Source organism: Acartia tonsa, chromosome 2 (genome assembly GCF_053477335.1).
Source record: "Acartia tonsa isolate MP-2025a chromosome 2, ASM5347733v1, whole genome shotgun sequence".
In the NCBI taxonomy this organism is placed as follows: Eukaryota; Metazoa; Arthropoda; class Copepoda; order Calanoida; family Acartiidae; genus Acartia; species Acartia tonsa.
In genome coordinates this window covers 20,239,882-20,260,314 of record NC_137261.1, presented here as the reverse complement: position 1 = coordinate 20,260,314, position 20,433 = coordinate 20,239,882, and the positions used below count along the sequence as shown (strand labels likewise).

The 20,433-nt window shown below is 32.1% G+C and overlaps 1 protein-coding gene across 1 annotated transcript in view; it reads left to right on the top strand.

Annotated features, from left to right (window-relative positions):
* Positions 1-269: 269 nt before the first annotated feature.
* LOC145306503 (18S rRNA aminocarboxypropyltransferase) overlaps positions 270-20,433 on the top strand; it is a 210,210-nt gene continuing 190,046 nt past the window's right edge. The window contains exon 1 of the mRNA XM_080148648.1: positions 270-309. The gene's annotated coding sequence lies outside the window, so the exon portion shown is untranslated. The remainder of the gene's footprint in view (positions 310-20,433) is intronic.

Below are 20,433 nucleotides of genomic sequence, written 5' to 3'. Positions count from 1 at the left end.
TAAAATTATCCGATTCTTCTGATTTTTTGAAAACTGATTCCTATTACAACTGTTATAAGCGAAGCATCTCTATAAACAAGTCCCAAAAATGTTAGTATATCCTTAAACAGTATAATCTATTTATGCAGTTTTTTTATTTCTACAAGTGTTAATGTTCGTTTGTCCTTCCATTTCAGAGCTTCGCTATTATGGATGTTGCAATCCTTGTTAAAATATGAGGAACTGAGCCTTAACACAATTGTTTATTATAAGTTTAATTTAAAAATAATTGACCAAGCTAAATTTGCTTGATTCACTTCACTAAGAGACAAAATGAATTGAAAATGATTGCTAAAATAGAAATATATCTTCATGTCTTAGATTATAGTAATTTATTTTTAAAATGGGTTGTAAAACATACTAGCTTTAAAATAAAAATAAAACCAAGTATTAACAAGTAAGTTAAATGAATTTGGATATGGAATAGAAACTTAATGAAAAGAAATGAAAAATATAGGAATAGTTATTTCTCGCATCGTATTATAAACGGCTTTCCGCGGATATAGAATGTACAAGTATAAGATTAAAACTAGTTTTTTAGCCCCGAGGTGCCGAAGGCACCGGCTAAAAAAACTGGTTTTAATGTTATGATTGTACATTTTTATATTCGTAGAAAGCTGGATATAATACGATGCTAGACATAGTTTTTTCGTATGGATGAGAACCGGTTCCTATCCACCGGATTCGAATGAATACGAGAAAATTGTATTTGCAGCGGGACAAACTGACTTTATGAATAGCTGCGGTCTTCCTAATCCATTTTTAATTATGTAATATTTTGTTGTAGCTCAGTGTTGTTATTCTCATTGTAATCTAAATCCAGTGTCGTTTATTCATTCCCAAAATATACAAAATGGAAGTAAAATTCATTAACCCAGTTTAAGCTAACCTAACCCATGTATTATGTATACTTTAATATTGTTTGTGCTTGCCTGAAATAAACAAGTACTGTGTTATTCGTCCGAATCTAAGATTCTCTACAAAACTAGCCATGACGATTAACGTCCTTTGTCACGCCCCTGACATTACAAATTAAAGGACAGTTAATTTATTTCCTCTGAAATGAACACTATTGGAGAAAGCTTTCTATTGCCTAATGACAAAGGGACCTTATATAAGTTAAATAATGGATTATAATCGTTATATGGAATCTTTACAATAACATTCAACCATCTATCTTGAACAACAACTGAGAAATGTATGTTTCCTTCTTTCCGTTCTTTAAGGGCATACAGACGAAAGTACGGACATACATTTCAAATAATAGAAATGCTCACAAAAAAATTAAGTCCTTTCCATTTCATTAAATAGTAATAAAATTGGTCAAATCCAAAAACAAATTTATTCAGATTTAAGTGAGATGTTTGTAGAATACTCCCAATACCAGGTGCTGTGATTCACAGGAGTAAAATAGCACCCACTAGCACCTACTACACCACACTTTATCACAATAGCAGAATAACATCATTTATTTTTCAACCTTTCAAATAAATAAATAAAAATAGTTTACGTTATTTTTTATCATGTAAACAATAGTGTACACTTTACAGATCCTTTACACCTTAATAATCAAGGCTTTTGTACATTTAGGATAAGTTTGTCCATTCGTCCACACCATGAAATAGTCAGCTCTGATCGTACTGTTTAGCATTTTAGTTTTATCTTTATTTATAATCATATTTCAAACCTTATGAGAAATAAAATAGCTTTGAGCTATTTCTTTAGTGGTAAGGGTGATTTAAACATCCAGATAACAAAGATTACTACTTCATAGTAGGATTAAACATCAAAGGAATAACCAACAACAAATCTTGGAGAATCCTTTCGTTTATTTACCTAATTAAATGGACAAAAGCTATCTGCGGGCATCTAAAGAGATTATACAATGCAATGGCTAATAAAGATATTTCAATATGTTTACATCCACAATGATGATACACAAAATTCCCTCTTCTGTAGATTACAATAATTGGTCAAAACGTTTGGACGCTAATCTACTAAATCAAAATTGAATAAAAGCACCCAAAGTTGTTAAGCCAATATATAAGAACTAGCGGTTCCCACCTAGAGGCCTCTAGTGGCACTTAAAATGTTTTTGTTTGTTAAAGTTAATTTTTTATGTACGATACCACCTTATTTGACGTTGAAGTCTCCCCTAAATTTTTAAAAATTTCGATTTTTTTGTCATTTCTCTTGGGAGGGTGGTGGTACCCTCCCCCAAAATAGTTATAAACCTTCCCGGGACTTATGAGAAGCTACCCTGTTAAAGAGAACCCGATCGGTTCAGCGGTTAGCGAGATCCTTCGGTACAGACACACAGATACACACACAGACATCCTGTTACTTTAGTATAAGGATAATTAAAAGCTTTGGGAAACAGCCCGTAGTCCTTTATCTTCCTGAGTAACTGATAAATTTTTTTATGATTCTGCTTATGGGTAATAATTAATTGGCAGAAATACAAAAGAATTTTCAACAAAAGGTCGTGATATGGATAACTAATTAAGTATTATATATCTTATATACAATAAAAGAACGCAATTAGAAAGTAGGCGTACTTGAAATTATAAAAGATTTAAATAGTAGAATTTAGAATTAATATGCTTTTTGTATCTTGTTGATTTTTCTAATTAAACATTTTCATCTTTTAAAAACAGAATCAACAAAATTGCAAAGGATTATTTTTTAACAATCATTCACAATAATTTTTACTTTGATTCATCTTCAAATGACAATTTGGTACTATTAGATTAGGGAGAGAGGGTAAATTGGACTGTAAATCTCACTGGTTCCCAAAGTTTTATATCCACGTTATCTTATCCGTTGGAATAAATAGTAAAATTGTTTATCTCTTAAATTACAAGCGAGAAACTTATTAGTTTTAAAGTTGCTTCGCTACTTACAAAAAGATGCAAAAACCCAACGGATTGGGGTCCCTAACTATCCACATTTAAAATAAAATCTACAGACATGATATATCTCTTGAAATAGTAATTATCCTTTACAGATTGCAGATTAATAAAATAGTCATAGTTTTTAAAAAACAAAGATTTCATAATTGTTCACCTTTTGTACTAGCAAATGTACTATTAAACTATTTTACATATTTCTAAATTTATGATGACTTTTATTTTTTGTTAAATTAATTCCTTACAAATTTTGAAAGTTGAATAAAAGTTGCTAAAATAGTATTTGCTTAGCTTTTGACTGGAATAAAGATGAAAATAGAAAGAAACAAGAACGACAACATTCATGAGTAGTGGAGATTAAAAAATAAATGAAAGGACAAACGGACAAACGAAGATATATACTTTTAATAAATGCAAATGTTTTAAGGGATATATGGACTTTCTGGTAACGATTATAGAGTTATACGCTTTCTTTATTCATCTTACTGTTTCAAATTGATAGGGAAATTCTAACATACCTTAAATTAACGGAAAGAGCTAACCGGTACGTACGTAAGTGTGGACGTACATGCCCTAATTGTAGAAAAGCTCTGCCAGGCACCCAAAGATAAGAATATCATATTCTTTTAGTTTAAGGTAACCAAAAACTTATTTTGACTTTCTTGGCTAAAAGAAACAAAAGAGAGAATATTATAAACAGCTCTCCGCGAATATGAAATGTACTATTATAAGATTACAACCAGTTTTTTTAGCCCCAATATGCCAAATTCACGGGAATAAAAAACAGGATTTAATCTTATAATTGTACATTTTTATATTTGTAGAAAACTGAATATAATACGGTGCAAGACATAAATTTTCCGTATGAATGAGAACCGGTATTATAACGGTTTCGAATGAATACGAGAGAAAATATTTCTGAATATTTTTCCCTGTGCCTGAGTTGAAACGGAAGTATGAAATTCCAATGTTGACAAAGTTCTACATCAAACAAAATTCTTTCAGCGAAGAAGCTGCGGGGCGTGCGAGAGAAGTAGATGGAGGAGATGACTCTACTGTTGTATATAAGCCGGGATCTAAAAGGATAAATTGATGTACATCCCAATGATGATGCATAAAATAACCCTATAGGTCGATTATAATTAGTGGTTAAAACGTTTGCACACTTAACTTAATTAACCAAACAATCAAAATACATCAAAAGTCCCCATAAGACAACGAATAAGAAAACGTTGTAACTATGGGGACTAGTGTTATAAACAGCCAAATGTCCCAAATGTCTTTTCTCAATTTAGATAGTACAAGGATGACAACATCCATAAAACCAAAGCATTGAAACGGTAGGACAAACGAACATTAACACTTGTAGAGTGTCAGAACTGAACAAGCAGAATATAAATATATAAGGCGAAACAAAAGTGTAGGTAAATTTGTTACAAAACTGTTTAAATAACAGAATACTGTTTTAGGACATACTTAATTTTTTAGAGCTTGATAATAGTGATGCTTGGTTTAAAATTATACCTTGTTTTTATAGGAATCAGTATTCTAAAAATCAGACATACAAAAACACAGATGCATTTTACTTCTGTCATATGTATAAAGACTAGCCTACAGCTCACGTTGTTCGCTGGTCTGTAATGCTATTGAGAACATTAAATATCTGTAAGGAAAAGGTATAACGCTGATGCAATTATAAGAGTATAAAATCCGGTAATTAAGAATTCGTTTAGGGCCTGATCTAACAGGGATAAGACAGAAGGCTTTTTTATGTTTGCTGACCCATGCACCTCTACTCTATGAATAATATTTTCCGGCGATTTATTTAATGCTCTAAAATATTTTTTTTCAGCTTTTATCAATGATAATCTTTTTAAATGTTGTGTAAATATTCAAATACCACTACTTACTACTTACTATGTCTGTCTATTGTGCACCATTTTTGCTTTCATTTGCTTTGCCTTTTATTTTTTTAATTCAAGAGCTTCTATAGTTATGGATGTTGTCATCCTTATTTTTTTGTTAAAAGTTGTATTCCTCACCTTCTTTGCTTTGAAAAAACTATAGGGAAAATGTTTATTTTCCCTTCTGCTATTTAACATAGAAGATTAAATTTTTTTTGAGACCAATGCACTTCTGCCCGCATAACCGTCGATCAATCAGTACTGCATAAACACAACTTTATTTTCTGATGTCAAAAACTGCTAATATTTTGTTTGAAGATTTGTATGACCACTGCACTGATCATTGTTCGTCATTCTGTCGGTTATGCCCCTTTTCCTTCTTTTTGCTTTTGTGTTTTTACTTTTACAATTAGGAACGTTGCTACATGTGGATATTATCATCCTTGTTGATGATTTTTAAACTCATGGATGGAGATAATTTACTATATTTATTTTACATCCCCCATGATGATAAATAAAGGTAAGCCTTCTGTTGATTGAAAAGTTTGGACACTTCTTGTTTAGAAGTGACGAAACACAGATCAAGTTTTTTTAGTCAAAGTGGTTACTAAACTTTGGTTTACAGTGTAATTTACAGTCAAATGTTCCCTCCTTCCCTGAGCAAAAGAAATTCTGGAATTGAAACTATCCTTCTTACTCTATAATTCACATGGTCCATTAGTCTCTTGGATCGAGATTTCATATTTTAATAGCTAAAATATTGGTTTTCTCAGCTGCTATCAAAATTAGATGGTTTAAATTTTTAATCAAGATTATAATGACACATTTGAAAATTTCATTTTCATTTAGTAGCGAAGATTATCTTTAATTCAAAATGTCCTTCCGTTCATCTGTTGGCTAGGATTAGAGGAAAATGTGATTTTCTCATTTGCTATTCAATGGCTGAAAATTGTGTTAATATTCCCTACATAGCCTTATTTATTGCTCAGTTCATTCATCCAGTAAGAAGAAGGAAATGGGGTAAAAGGGTTGTATAATGTTGTTGATGATCTATTTCTTGTTAAAAGCAAAACTTTTTTACAGTGGGGGTTTGTCTGTCCATCCGTACGTCTCTAACAGATAGTTCTGTTTGTTAATTTAGGCATATTAGAATTGTCCTATTGAATTCAAACTCGACAATAAAATTCTTGAAACTGTTATTTCCTGCAATGAAGTCAAAGTAAAAATCTTTATTTTTTACAATTGCTTTATATAGTTGCCCTATACATCATGACGTTAGTATGTCCAACTTGTATTTAAGTAGAATTGATTGAGTTTCTCATTTAAGGATTTTGTCATCCTTGTTAATCTTATTAATTATCAGAGATAATTTCTCTTTTTAAATACTCTCGCTCTCTGTCTCTCTCCCTCTCCCCGTTCTCTCTCTCTCTCTGTCTGTCTCTCTCGCACTGTCTCTCTCTCCCCCCCCCCCGTTCTCTTTCTCTCCCCCCTCTCTCTCTCTCTCTCCCCCCTCTCTCTCTCTCTCTCTCTCCTTCTTTCTTTCTCCTTCTCCCCGTTCTCTCTCTCTCTCTCTCTCTCTCTGTCTCTCTCAACAAAATATTAAGTTACACGTAAAGATTACTACAACTTTAACGTCTTCGAATATCTGTTAACTTATTTATTCAGTAATTTGTTTTATATTTACACCCAATGTAACAATACACGCTTTAACGTTTTGCTTCATTTTTATATAATTTTTTAAATTTAATATTTTTCATTAAAAATTTTCGTCCTGAAGGGGTTAAAATGATTAGTTTAATATCTGACCGCATTACGGGGAGTGTCGCACGAATCAATTCATTATAAAACTAAGTTTTCTTATGTTTACTATATTATAAACTTAAGTTTTCTGTTTTATGAATACAAATCAAATACTTCAATGTTATCTAAATAGCAACATGAATTAAAAAACTGAATTTATGATGCTATAAGTAGAATAATGGGTCTTAACGTTCTGGTCAATGAGAATTTAATAGGGATTATTGGAGCACTATGAGTTTTATACAACATAAGCTTGGAAGATTCGAGCTCGATTATAGACGTTTATTTCCTATATAGATCTGTCATGGATCTTGATGCAATACCGCAGGCTGTTTTGTACATGTTAAAAATTGGAAGATTTCATTCAAAAAAGTAATCGCAAATATACTTAGTAAATAATATTTCTTTTAAGAAATAAGGAGGTGTATTGTGAGGGTACTCCGCAAAGATTTTAACAGTCCCCTTTAGGTTGATAATACAAGCACCCTCTAATCTAATAATTAAAAGCTGTAACAAAAATTCACCTCATCTCGTGCATAAACCTTTGCACGCACCTAGGATCTTTAAACTACAGGCTTTAATTCTTTACAAATTTCATTTTCAATTTGTGCAAATCTTTGTTGATTTTACATTCTGCAGAAAGTATGAATGTGTCACCACGTGTTCTTAAAAACAGTTAAGATTGGCCAGTAGAGTAAAAAAATAGAGGAGGAAGGGGTTAAATAACTGCATGTCCCCATCTTGTGAACACTATGCCGACTTTTAATTGGGTTTAAATATCAACCAATAGCGTCGAAAATATTAACACAAATAAGTTGCTACAAAAGAGCAAAAAGCAGTTTACTAGCACACGAAATAAGTACCCAAGACAGGGTTATATGTTATATGTCTATACTTATTACATTTATTTATTGGTCAACCTTTACGCAATTAAATAAACTAAGATATCATTTTGAATACCTGGTTATTTAATACCTATATTTGAGACAACTTTTATTTAATGAAATCTTCCAATTTTTAACATGTATAAAACGGCCTGCTTTATTGCATCAAGATCCATGACAGATCTATATAGGAAATAAACGTCTATAATCAAGCTCGAGTCTTCCAAGCATATAGTGTTAAAAACTCATAGTGCTTCAATAATCCCTATTAAACTCTCACTGACCAGAACGTTAATACCCATTATTCTACTTTTTGCATCATAAATTCAGTTTTTTTAATTCATGTTGCTATTCAAATAACATTAAAGTATTTGATTTCTATTCTTAAAGCAGAAAACTTAAAGTTTAAAAATAGTATATCTTAGAAAACTTAGTTTTAAAATGAATTGATTCGTGCGACACTCCCGTAAATGTGTTCAGATATTGAACTAAATGTTTTAACCCCTTCAGGACGAAAATTTGAAATGAAAAATATTAGGATTTTAATCTTTAATAAATGATTTTAAAAAAGGAAGCAAAACGTTAAATCGTGTATTTTTAAATTGGGTGAAAATATAAACTAATTACTGAATACTCAGTTAAACAAATATTCTAACGTAAGACATTAAAAAGTCGTAGTAACGAGACAGAGAGAGGGGGGAGAGAAAGAGAACGGGGGGGGGGAGAGAGAGAGATAAGGAGAGAGAGGGGGTAGAGAGAGAAATATAACGAGGGGGGGGGGGAGAGAGAAAGAGAGTGAAAGATTAACAAGGGTGACAAAATCCGTAAAGAACTACTAAATACTAAAGAACATTAAGAAATATAGAGTAACTGCACTTAAAAGAGAAAATATTTATATTGCAGCAAAAATTTGAGTAAATATGTCATTTAATACCTTAAATACAAGTTATTTTATTTGGACATACTAACGTCATGGTGATGGGGAAACTATGTAAAGCAATGGTAAAAATTTACTTTGACTTCATTGCAGGACAGTTTCATGAATTTTATTGTCAAGTTTTAATTCAATAGAACAATTCTAATATGCCTAAATTAACAATCAGAACTTTCTTTTAGGGACGTACAAATGGACAGAACAACTGTAGAAATAGATCATTAACATTATACAACCCTTCTACCCCATTTCCTTCCCTCTTACTGGATGAACGAACTGACCAATAAATGAGGTCCACACTGACAAGCTATGTAGGGAATATTTACACAATTTTTCAGGCATTGAATTGAAAATTGAAGAGAGAAAATTACATTTCCCCCTAATCCTAGCCATCAGACGAACGGACGGACATTTTGAATTATAAATAAGCTTCGCTACTAAATAACAGCGGAATTTGCAAATGTTCCATTATAATCTTGATTAAAAATTTAAGCCATTTAATTTTGATAGCAGCTGAGAAAATAAATATTTTAGCTATTAAAATATGATGTCTCCAAAAGACTAATGGACCATATGAATTTAGAGGAAGAAGGATAGTTTCAATACCAAAATTTCTTTTCCTCAGGGAAGGAGGGAACATTTGACTGTAAATTACACTGTTAACCAAAGTTTAGTAACCACGTTGACTAAAAAAACTTAATCAGTGTTTCATCAGTTCTATACATACTAGAAGTGTCCAAACTTAAATCAACAGAAGGCTTACCTTTGTTTATCATCATTTGGGATGTAAAATAAATGTAGAACATTATTTCCTAAGATCCCTAAGTTTAAAAATCATCAACATTGATGATAATATCCATAAGTAGCAAAGTTCCTAATAGTAAAAGTAAAAACACAAAAGTTAAAAGTTAAAAGAAGAAAACGCGGTATAAGCGACAGACAGACGAACGATGATCAGTGCAGTGGTCATACAAATCTTCACACAAATTAGTCTTTGATATCAGAAAATAAAATTATGTTTATGTGCAGTACTGATTGATCGAAGGATAGGCGGACAGAAGTACATTGGTCTAAAAAAAATTCAACCTTCTATATTAAATAGCAGAAGGGGAAATAAACATTTCCCTTACAGTAATCTTATTTATTTCGAAGCACTATAGACAGAATAACAGACTAAGTGAGGAATAAAATTATTTAACTTAATATTAATTGACTTTGCTACTAAAATTTAACAGGTAGATAAGGATGACAACATCCATAACCATAGAAGCTCTTGAATTTAAAAAAAATAAAAGGCAAAGCAAATGAAAGCAAAAAGGATGCACAACAGACAGACATAGTAAGTACACAAAAAAATATCTTTGATAAAAGCTGGGAAATTATTTAAGAGCATTACCAATAGACCGACAGACAATATTATTCTTAGAGTAGACGTGCATTGGTCAGTAAACATAAAATAAGTCTTCTGTCTTAACCCTGAAAGATCGGGCCCTCTACAAATTCTTAAATGATCGGATTTTATACCTTAATAATTGCATCAGACTTCTACCTTTCCAGTAAGGATATTTAATATTCTTAAGAGCATTACAGACCAGCGAACAACGTGAGCTGTAGGCTAGTTTATAATAACTAAGACATCATCCTATTCTTTAAAGTAGTAAATTTTTTTCGTCTGAAGCGAAAGATCTCGAAACTTGCTGGTCCGAACTACGTGAATTTTTCAAGAAGCTATGATAATTTCTTTTGGTGGTTTTAGGCTAATTTCCAGAACTCCTTCGCCCTCCCCAAGGCAAAGGGTAAAGCAACTAGTATATCAAAAATTACATAAAGTAAAGGGAATTTTGTCCTTCATATTGTCCAGTAAGATCTCGTTAATGACTGAACTGATCTTTTTTTGTAGAAGGAGATATGACACAAGAACTCAGTAAAAGTGTCTGACTATGACGTCAGAAAAAATTAACAATTAACCAATGTGAGATCGCTATGTATTTTACCATTGGTCAATTTCAGTGAATACTGGCTTCTCATTGGTTAATTGTTATTTTTTTCTGGACGTCATAGTTCGACACTTTTACGAGGTTCATGACACAAGAGTTAGAGATTTATCCATCACTCCCTTCCTCCCCTCCAATTAAAAAAAATGTATTTATAGTCAAAATATTAATAAAGAGGGGTACCAATACCTAATACAAAACCACTAGTTGTGTAAAAGAAATAATTGCATGTCAAAATTAAGTAATATTTCCTTCCATGTTGAACATTCTGTATATAATTACGACAGCATTATATAGCATTCTTGTTTAACTTCTTTTTCCTTAGCACTATCAGAATAATGTTGTTTGGCTTTTATTAGGCTTCGATTTTATGGATGTTGTCATCCTTGTTTTATGTGGGATGATAAAGTTTCATAAGATACAGTAATAATTTATCACACAAAAACTGAACAAAAATTTAGCTGTAAAATTATTTATCAGAGGTAGAATTATTACATGGTAGGAAATTAAGCTTTTGAATCACGCGTTAAAACATATTTCTTTGCTTATTTGCAGATATACATAATTTCAATTGGGACATTTGGTTTATTTTTCTACTAGGCCATTAAATAAGGCTGTAAATATCGTAAACGATTAAAACTTTTATTTGTTAAACAAATAAAACTTTATTGTTGCACGACCTTTGTGCATTGTAATTAGTTGCGCCTGTTTTAGGACAAGGCATTCTTTCCACTCTAACTATTTATCTCGCGCACCTGACATAGTAGGAACCTTTTTAAATTCTTTAGTTATGACGCGGTGTTGGGTCGATATTCGAACCTAGCATCTTCCCGACAACGAGCGGATGCACTATGTGTTACGTCACAGTTACGTGTTTGTAGAGAGCTTTTACCCTACAGGGGCCTAAAAATGAGGGCTATTTTATCACTTAAATAATCTAATCTATTAATGTAGATTCTCATAGTTTCTGGTTATGTTTAGAACAATTTGGTGGTAACCTCCCAAAAAAAATCGCCCATAAAAAAAATAACTCCACTCTCCAAAAACAAAAATTTCCATTTTTCTTTTAAAACTAAATTTAAACACAAGAGCCTTTGAGGCCTCTAGGAGCGTAGCCGGTAAAGACATGTCATGCATTACAAAGGAATATCATATTTTTAAATAGAAGTACAAACACTTATTGAAAGGGATTGCAAAATTTTGTGACCTTTATTCCAACCTGTAAGTAAATTCTCCCAGGTAAGTTTGATTATTATTTTGTGTTCATTAAGTATTTATGATAAAATGTTCTTCTCTCTCTAAATATGTCGAGAAATTTTGTCTTTTTAAAAAATAAAATACTTCCAGGGTTACATTGTAGACAATGAGAAACAGTGAAATTATTTTTAAATACACTTTTTAAAGGAATACTAAAGACATACACAATTTACTTTTTTAAGATTAGATTTTTATTTAAGATGCTTAATTTCTAGATATTTTACAAAAATATATTTTAAACCAGAGTAATTATGATTAATTAAATTTGCTATCGATAATCCCTAAAAGAAAATCTTTAAAATAAAATGAATGGATACAAAAGGGACGGGGCAAATTAGTCGGAGTCATTGAAGATATGGACAAAATTATACATTAAAAGATCAAATGCGCTTTAAAATTCAAACTGAATAAAAGTTTTGTACTTTTAAGAAAAATTCAATATTGAAAAGTTTTTAAACCAAAAAAATTGATGTTGATCTGGAGTAAAACTATCAATTTTAAAACGTATGTAATTACAGAGATGCCACGCCAATAATATTGTGCATAAACACAAAAAGGAAAAAATAGTCTCTTATAAAAAATACCTGAATTGTCTTGAATTGGACAATTTGCAGCATATATATATATATTATATATCTCAATTAGATCTATCCTTGTCTGACTTTTGGACAGACACGCCTTGATAGAAAGAATTACAATTTACGTAAAAACTTAATATCGTACATAATTTATATTAAACTACTGGCTATGTGTGACCCTAGCATCTAGGGCTCTGTATTCGTAGAAAATTTACAAGCCTTAAATCTTAAAATAAAATTACCTAAAACGTTTCTTGGACCTATCTGAAGCTTCGCTAAATTGGAGAACTCAATCAGTTTAGAAGTCATTGAAATTTTAAACTTCAGGAGAAATAACCTTGCTACTTTATATTATAGGATATATATGAATTAAAAATCAAATAACATGAAAACTTCCGTAAATAATTCTTTAGAAATATGTGAATTGGATCTTTCTCTTGTCCAATATTAGCGGCAAACGGGGAAGGGGGTATTGCCCGCCCACCCCTCCCATATAGAAAAAATCCCTGGAGGAAAAAAAGTCTTTTTGTGTCGCTTTACCCCCTTAACCATCAATTGAAATTATTTAGATGGGGGGAGGGGGGAAGAGAAGTGTACCTATCCCTTATTAATTTTTTTTGATAGGGCGGATAAATTAAAAAGATTCATACCCCTCCAACAAATATCTTGTTTACGCCCTTACAGTGTTCACTATTCAACTTGACTCAATCATATATTTGTTCAAAATTTGAATTGAGTTTATTTGAAAGCGAGCAAATTTAAGTGCATAATACTAAAGAGAGAAAAGTTGAAAAGGATCTGTAATAGGAAAAGAAAAAAAAACAAATCTTAGATATTGTAATAAATTTTAGGCTTTTAATTTTTAACAGCGAAGCTACTCTATAAATTGCTTTATTATTACGTCCGTTCGCAACGCTTCGGGGAAAGTGCAAACCTCTGATTTTTTTGTCAACATTCACAGATTTGAGTATAAAACATCCATAGCAGTCCTACTGCTTTGAAGCAGCTTTTAGTGTATTTTTTAAATTCTTACTGACTTTTACATACCTTCCATCTAAAGAGCATCCAGTATACAACTTATTATATCTGCCAGGCCATGGGTTATACAACAAAGGCCTACTTACATGTGATTTTAGATTTTGATGAAAGTTTTTTGAATCTTGATTTTTATCATTATTGATATCTATTAATCTTACATTAATCTTTTGTTTATTAATTTTAGGTTATGTGAAGTAATGGTAAGGTTAGCATTGCAGGGCGAGAGTCCCTAATAGTAATGATATATTTAGTTGGGGGATTGTCATTTTTATCATAGAGAGACTACTTTACATACTTAAAAGTTATAACCGTTTTTACAAAATCATAGCATGTATCTAAAAGTATTTCTTTTCTTGTTGAATCTAAAAAATGTGACAAACAAAAAATGAAAGAAAAAGGTAAGAAAGTGTATGTGGTGATATATTTCTTCTGTGTCAATCCATCATTCTAACTTAGATATATCTTCTTTCTTTAAGTGAGGTCCCTTTAATCACTAGTGGACATCACAGCCTCCCCCCCCCCCCCTATCTTTTCATCCCCAACTACTAAAGTCTCGAGAAGAAAGTATTGTATGGAAAATTAAAGGAGCGAGAAAGTTAAAGTCTATTCACAACGTCGTTCGATCAAAAATACTCGATTTCTAAACTTCTTATACAAAGTGCGCCACATATAACCGGACTTTTTCTAACCTGTGAACAAATCAACATAAAATCGTTAATTTTAAAGATTTTACTAAATATTTAAAAACTTGGTATATGACTATTAGATCATTGAATAAAATCAACGCCAGCATTAATCGCCGCCTCTACCCGCCTCCTTAACCGCCGGCAGGCCCAGGTCAAAATGTACCTGTCCAAGCTGGCGAAGTTCTCCTTGATAGTGGCAATGAGGGAGTTCTTTGTGGCATGGGCACTTCTATTGGTGCATGCTTTAAAGTAGCCCCAGGCTCAAAAGTCCATTGAATTAAGATCGGGCTGCTGGGAGGCCCCATTTTCTTAGGAACGTGAGTAACCGTATGATCCAAATTCACCCAACTTCCAAGCTACCCTTTGACACGGAGGCCTTTATTTGGACCACAGTTAAGCTAGAACGACGTTATATACCTTTTTAGAAATGGCATGAAGATTCAGATAGGGTTCTCAGCGCAATCCATAGTTTTTAAGTTCCATATGGGTCTCTAATGTCGAGAACAGAGAAATTTTCACGATTTTACATAAATTTTTGACCTTTTTGGCATATCTAAATCTGCCACGTTTCACTTTGCCGGAGTACTACAACCAAGCCATTTTAGATAGAGAGCTCTAGTTATAGTGTCTTACTTATGTATCTAACATTATCCCCAGCAAGTTGCATGACTCTACCTCATCTACAGATGGGCTGAGGTTCGATTTAGTGGGCCCTAGTCGAGAATCCATATTATACCACCGGCGCATTTCGAATCTGCCATGTTGAACATATGCACGGTCAGCTCGGAATACGAGCCCATCTTCGTCCAAAGATTTTTTGTGCTTTTTACCTAATTATAACTGAAGCTATTAATCTTATACATTTGTTACTACGTATGTGTATCATAATGATTTGGGGAAATGCCTTGTCCAAAATGGCGAAACCAATTACCATTCAAAGCACAGATAGCACCTACAATTGACTTTGAAATTAAAGAGTTGGTTATCTGTCTTTAATAGTTGTGTTAGAAATTACAAATTTGACAAATGCAAATAATTGCGACTTTCGTTTTATGGTAGTAGTGTATTGACATCAATTTGTGTTACAAAGATGTCTTATACTTTTTTGTAGATCAAAAAGCAATTTTTACGCAATTATCAATGTTAAACTTTAACCCTCTAGAATATCAAATACAAAAAATACATATAAAACATAACATTAAACATACTAAGCATACAGACAGAAATTAATTGTAGAGTAGCTAAAAGACTGAAAAGTACAACCGTCCTGTCCAATCTCAGTCAAAAAATCCATCAAAAAAAACCACAAAGTAGTTTGAATGGATTATTCGAGATAAATTTACTGAAATCCAAGGAGGGAAAAACTCTCTCTTTCTCATTCGTTGGCTGAAAAACATTGGATTAAATTTTTTATAAATTGATAACCCTCTGGCTAGGTTTTACTCTAGCTTGTGGAAATAATAAAATAATAGAAAAAGTCCCCATCTCGTGTGAACCAAAAAATTCTTTGTCACTCTAAAACAAGAAAAAAATAGTGACTTTTTATCATATTCTTTGAAGTAGTAAGTTTTTAGTCTGTTTATTTATCTATTTTAAAGAAGATTACCTCCAACCTCCTTATACAAATCATCATTCATAGGTATTATCCCCCCCCCCCAAAAAAAAATAAATTAAACATGCAAAATAAAGGTTTTTGACTATCTTTACTCGCCCCCTTTAGACATCTGGGGGCGTAACCGCCACTAAATTGCATAAAATAGTAAAGCTTCATTTGGAAACCTGGCTGTAACTCATCAATTTGCAGTGCACGACTGTAATAAGCTCTCATGAAGATCAAACTTTTCTGTTCAGTTTTACAGGAAATAAGAAAAGTTTTGCAGAATCCTTCAAATTCAGAGACACAGACAAGGAAAGGAAATGAAAGTTGAGGCAAAAGGAACGAGGAGTAATTAAATAAATCAAAGTATAATTCTTAATATACTTAAAAATATTAAGTGCCTTTTTAAATATAAAATAAAATTCAAGGAAGTGTTACTTTTTACAGGAAATACTATAGCAACCCAAACTTTTTGAGGCGGGGAGGGGGTAAAAAATTGGCTATCCTTGCTTTCGGACGTAATCATCCTTGTTTAAAAGCATGTCACTGTTCGTTTTACTGAAATCTTGACAAGAATATGGTAAAATTCTGGTAAAATATGTTTGTAGAATAACAGGAACATTTGTTTAAAAGTTAGAGAATTGAGTTATTTAATGACAATAACTACTTTTTAAATATACAGGGTGCGCCACATAAAACCGGACTTTTTTTTAAACGGTCATAGCGTCAAAACTACTTGACCAATCAGGACGTTTGACCCCACTATAAAAAACTTAGGTAATGACCTTTTAGCACAAAAAAATCTTTGGACGAAAATGGGCTCGTACTCCGAGCTGGCCGCGCTTATGTTCAACAATGCAGATTCGAAATGCGCTGGTGATATAATCTGGATTCTCGACTAGGGCCTACTAAATCGGACCTCAGCCCATCTGTAGATGAGGTAGAGTAATGCAACTTGCTGGGGATACTGTTAGATACATAAGTAAGACACTAGAAAAGACTAGAGATCTCTATCTAAAATGGCTTGGCTGTAGTACTCCGGCAAAGTGAAACGTGGCAGATTTAGAGATGTCAAAAACGTCAAAAATCGTGTAAAATCGTGAAAATTTCTCGATTCTCGACGTTAAAGACCCATATTGAACTTAAGAACTCATTTTAGACTATGGGTTGCTCTGACAACCCTAGCTGAATCTTCATGCCATTTCCAAAAAGGTATAAAAGGTCGTTCTAGCTCAACTGTGGTCCAAATAAAGGCCTCCGTGTCAAAGGGTAGCTTGAAAGTTGGGTGAATTTGGATCCTGCAGTTACTCACAATCCTAAGGAAATGTGGCCTCCCAGCAGCCCGATCTTAATTCAATGCACTTTTGGGCCTGGAGCTACTTTGAAGCATGCACCAATAGACGTGCTCATACCACAAAGACCTTCCTCATTGCCACTATCAAGGAGAACTTCGCCAGCTTGGACAGGTACATTTTTACCTGGGACTCCCGGCGGTTGAGGAGGCGGGTAGTGGCGGTTCTTGATGCTGGCGGCGATTTTATTCAATGATCTAATAGTCATATACCTAGTTTGCTTCCCAGTTTTTAAAATTTAATAAAATCTTTAAAATTGACGATTTTATGTTAATTTGTTTACAATTTAGAAAAAGTCCGGTTTTATGTGGCGCACCCTGTAATAGAAATGTACATTTATAGATAAAAAAAATATTTAAAACTTATGAAAAGAAAAATATTTTGTATATATTAATATGTTGGTTGTATTTACTTGGAGTCGTTGTAAAAAAAGAAGTTAAACCTATAATATCACCACTTGTTTAATCGACCTAGTCATGACTTACAATTAAATCAAATCTAAAATCTAGCTCTTTCAAACCCAAAAATGATTATTGACATGTTCAGTTCCTAAGCCTCCTTATCATACCTTATTTATATAGGACTTCTCTGAAGAAAGGATATATGGAAATGCACTAAATATAAAAGGTTACGCTCTTAAAAACTCTCACTTTCTTGCTTTCCTTAATACTTGCTATTTATTATCCTTAAAGTTTTGCAAATAAACCCACAGAAAAAAAAACTTATTAATGTTATGTCACTTTCTAATCAAAAGTTTTTCTATACCTGTCATCTATAAGTGTGTAAGGGGGGGGGGGGAGAGAGCGAGGTTATGCTTTTCCACTACCAAAAACTTAATTAAATCATAATTGCTACAAAACATATGGTATTATGTGTTTGCTGTAAGAGGAAAAAATATCTTTTTTTGGTTGTTTATTTATATATTTTTACTAATATTTTTCTTCATTTCTTATGCTTCGCTATTTATGGCAAACTTTGTCTTTATTTTATATATTTCAATCTTATTTTTCTAAATTCATTTTCCTATTTAATATATACGAGAACAATAGATGAATGGGATAAATTGTTGAATTTTTGTTTTAAATTATTTTGATTGTCATAGCACGTTTTGGTTTGTTTCCTAAGCGCTTCTTATACGATTGTTAGACTGGTTCATTAATAATTAAAATCAAATTTGATCAATAAAAAAAGATGAAATTTAGAAAGTTCATTGTCTTTGAAGTAAAAAATGTGATGTATATTAGTAATAACAACAAGAAGGGAAAAACGTGTGCGGACTGATCAAAGTTATAGAGTAATGTCGCTATTTACTTAGTACCATTCGTTTTTAAAGTTTTGAGCCTGGCTAATTTAATTGCAATTGTATTTAAGAAATGCATTCTACCATAAACATTTACAAAGAATTCACAATATGCAAATTATTTCTATTGCATATACAAGAAGGTTGATATATGAAGGAGATAAATATACATGTTAAAGATTAAAGTAAAACAACAGAGGAAGAAGAGGTTAAATAACTGTATGTCCCGTGGACCCTGTGCTGAATTCCAACCGGTTCTTTTAATCAGCCAATAGCAAATATTAACACAGTCCAGTCGCTACAAAAGAGCAGAAAGCAATTTGCTAGCAGACGAAAATTGCCCCCAACACTGGATCTAGGTAGATGTCTAGGCAGCTGAATTTTTTGTGAAAATTCCATATACCAACAACATCCAATTCATCCAGTTTATAGTTTACAACTTTACTTTGTCACTATGTCTGCCGGTCATGCAACAAAAGACTAGTAAAGCCATATGACATAAATATTTTCACATATAAAGGTATTCCTTGAATTTATCATTAATTTTTCCCCTTCATTTTTTAGATCACTTACTTTTGCTTTTTTCAATCCATATTTGTTTTTAACTTTGCTACGATGAATGCATAGGCGTCCAAGGGGGGGGGGGGTAATGGAGCGATTACCCCCCCCCCCAAACGAATTTGGGGGTGCCGCTTCGCGCACATTTCTAATACTAAATTTTTGATAAAAAATATTGGGGGGGGTAAAAAAAATTTGCGGCTCGCTTCGCGCGCCATTTTACCCCCCCCCCCCCCCAAAAAAAAACCGAATTACCCCCCCTGTAAAAAAATTTTACCCCCCCCCCCAAAATAAAAAGCTTGGACGCCCCTGGATGAATGTTGTCGTCCATATTTCCTTCTTTTTGTATCCAGGGCATCATTAGCTATTTTATTGCACGAATTTTGTTTGGAAATTCTAACTTTGCATGTTATTGATTTGCACCATACTTCATGCATGAACGTTCATTGTTTAAATGTAAAATTTTAGAGCAGCTTCACTTCCAATAATAAGCAATCGCCAACATACATTTATTCCAGGCTTTTTCCTAAATTTTATATCGTCACTTGCATTTAGCGAAAAATGTTATTTATGGCGTCATCAACGCAATTTCATTCAGATATATATTTTTACTTGAAGCACAGAAAAAATCTATACATAAAAAAGATTACAATTTAAATACATCAAGCTTTTTTTAAAAGAATTAATTTTTGTTTTCATTTTGTGGTAAATAACTTTTATGGCGAATCTCAATTTTTTAGAGGGTGTGGGCTTAAAAATCAAAGTCCCCTAAAAAATTTTATTTTTAAAGGGACTGTGAACGTAAATTTTTCTCATCTTAATATCAAATCTTAACATTATCTCATTCATAATATCTCACAGATAGAGCAAAACGCGCTTTTGTTTGCTTAAAAAACGGCTTTTTCCGACAATTTTTATAAGGTACGGGGAAAGGAAGAAATTTTCCGTATTATATAAAATGTGCATTAAATTGCTTTTTTCTCCCATTATAGCTAAAATTAAACTTTTTCACATAGTTCTAGATTTTTCCTAACAGTTAAGCTGACTTTTAACATAATCTTTGCTTTAATCCAATGTATAGTTACTTAGAAATTGATAAAATAAGCAATATTTTTTTATTGAAAACCAAATACAATAACAAAGCCAGAAACAGGTTTTTTATTAGTATCCAATTAACTTTAAATGGCCCATCTCTCGCCCACCTTTAATTACAAATTTGTAAATAATAAAGACGCAATATTTCTTTGTAAACAGTCTGATAAAAGTGTAAACTAATTCTCCAAAGTGGATTATTTATTGTTCAACACAATAAAAAAGGATATTATTATTTTATATAACCTATGAGATTCAACCCTTTGTAGACAGTGAGGTATTTTTTTGTCAATAATACGAATTTAAAATATGTCTTTATTACCTAATTACTACGTTATAAAAAAACGAATTGGCAATTTTATAGCATAAAATAAATCCTTAACAGACAGTAAATTGTTTCAACTATATATGACAAGTTAAATATCCCTACAAACATTATAAGAAACAAAAACGTTCAGATTTTCCCTGTTTTTTCCTTTTTCCCTCTCAAAATACCATAAAATCAAGGCAT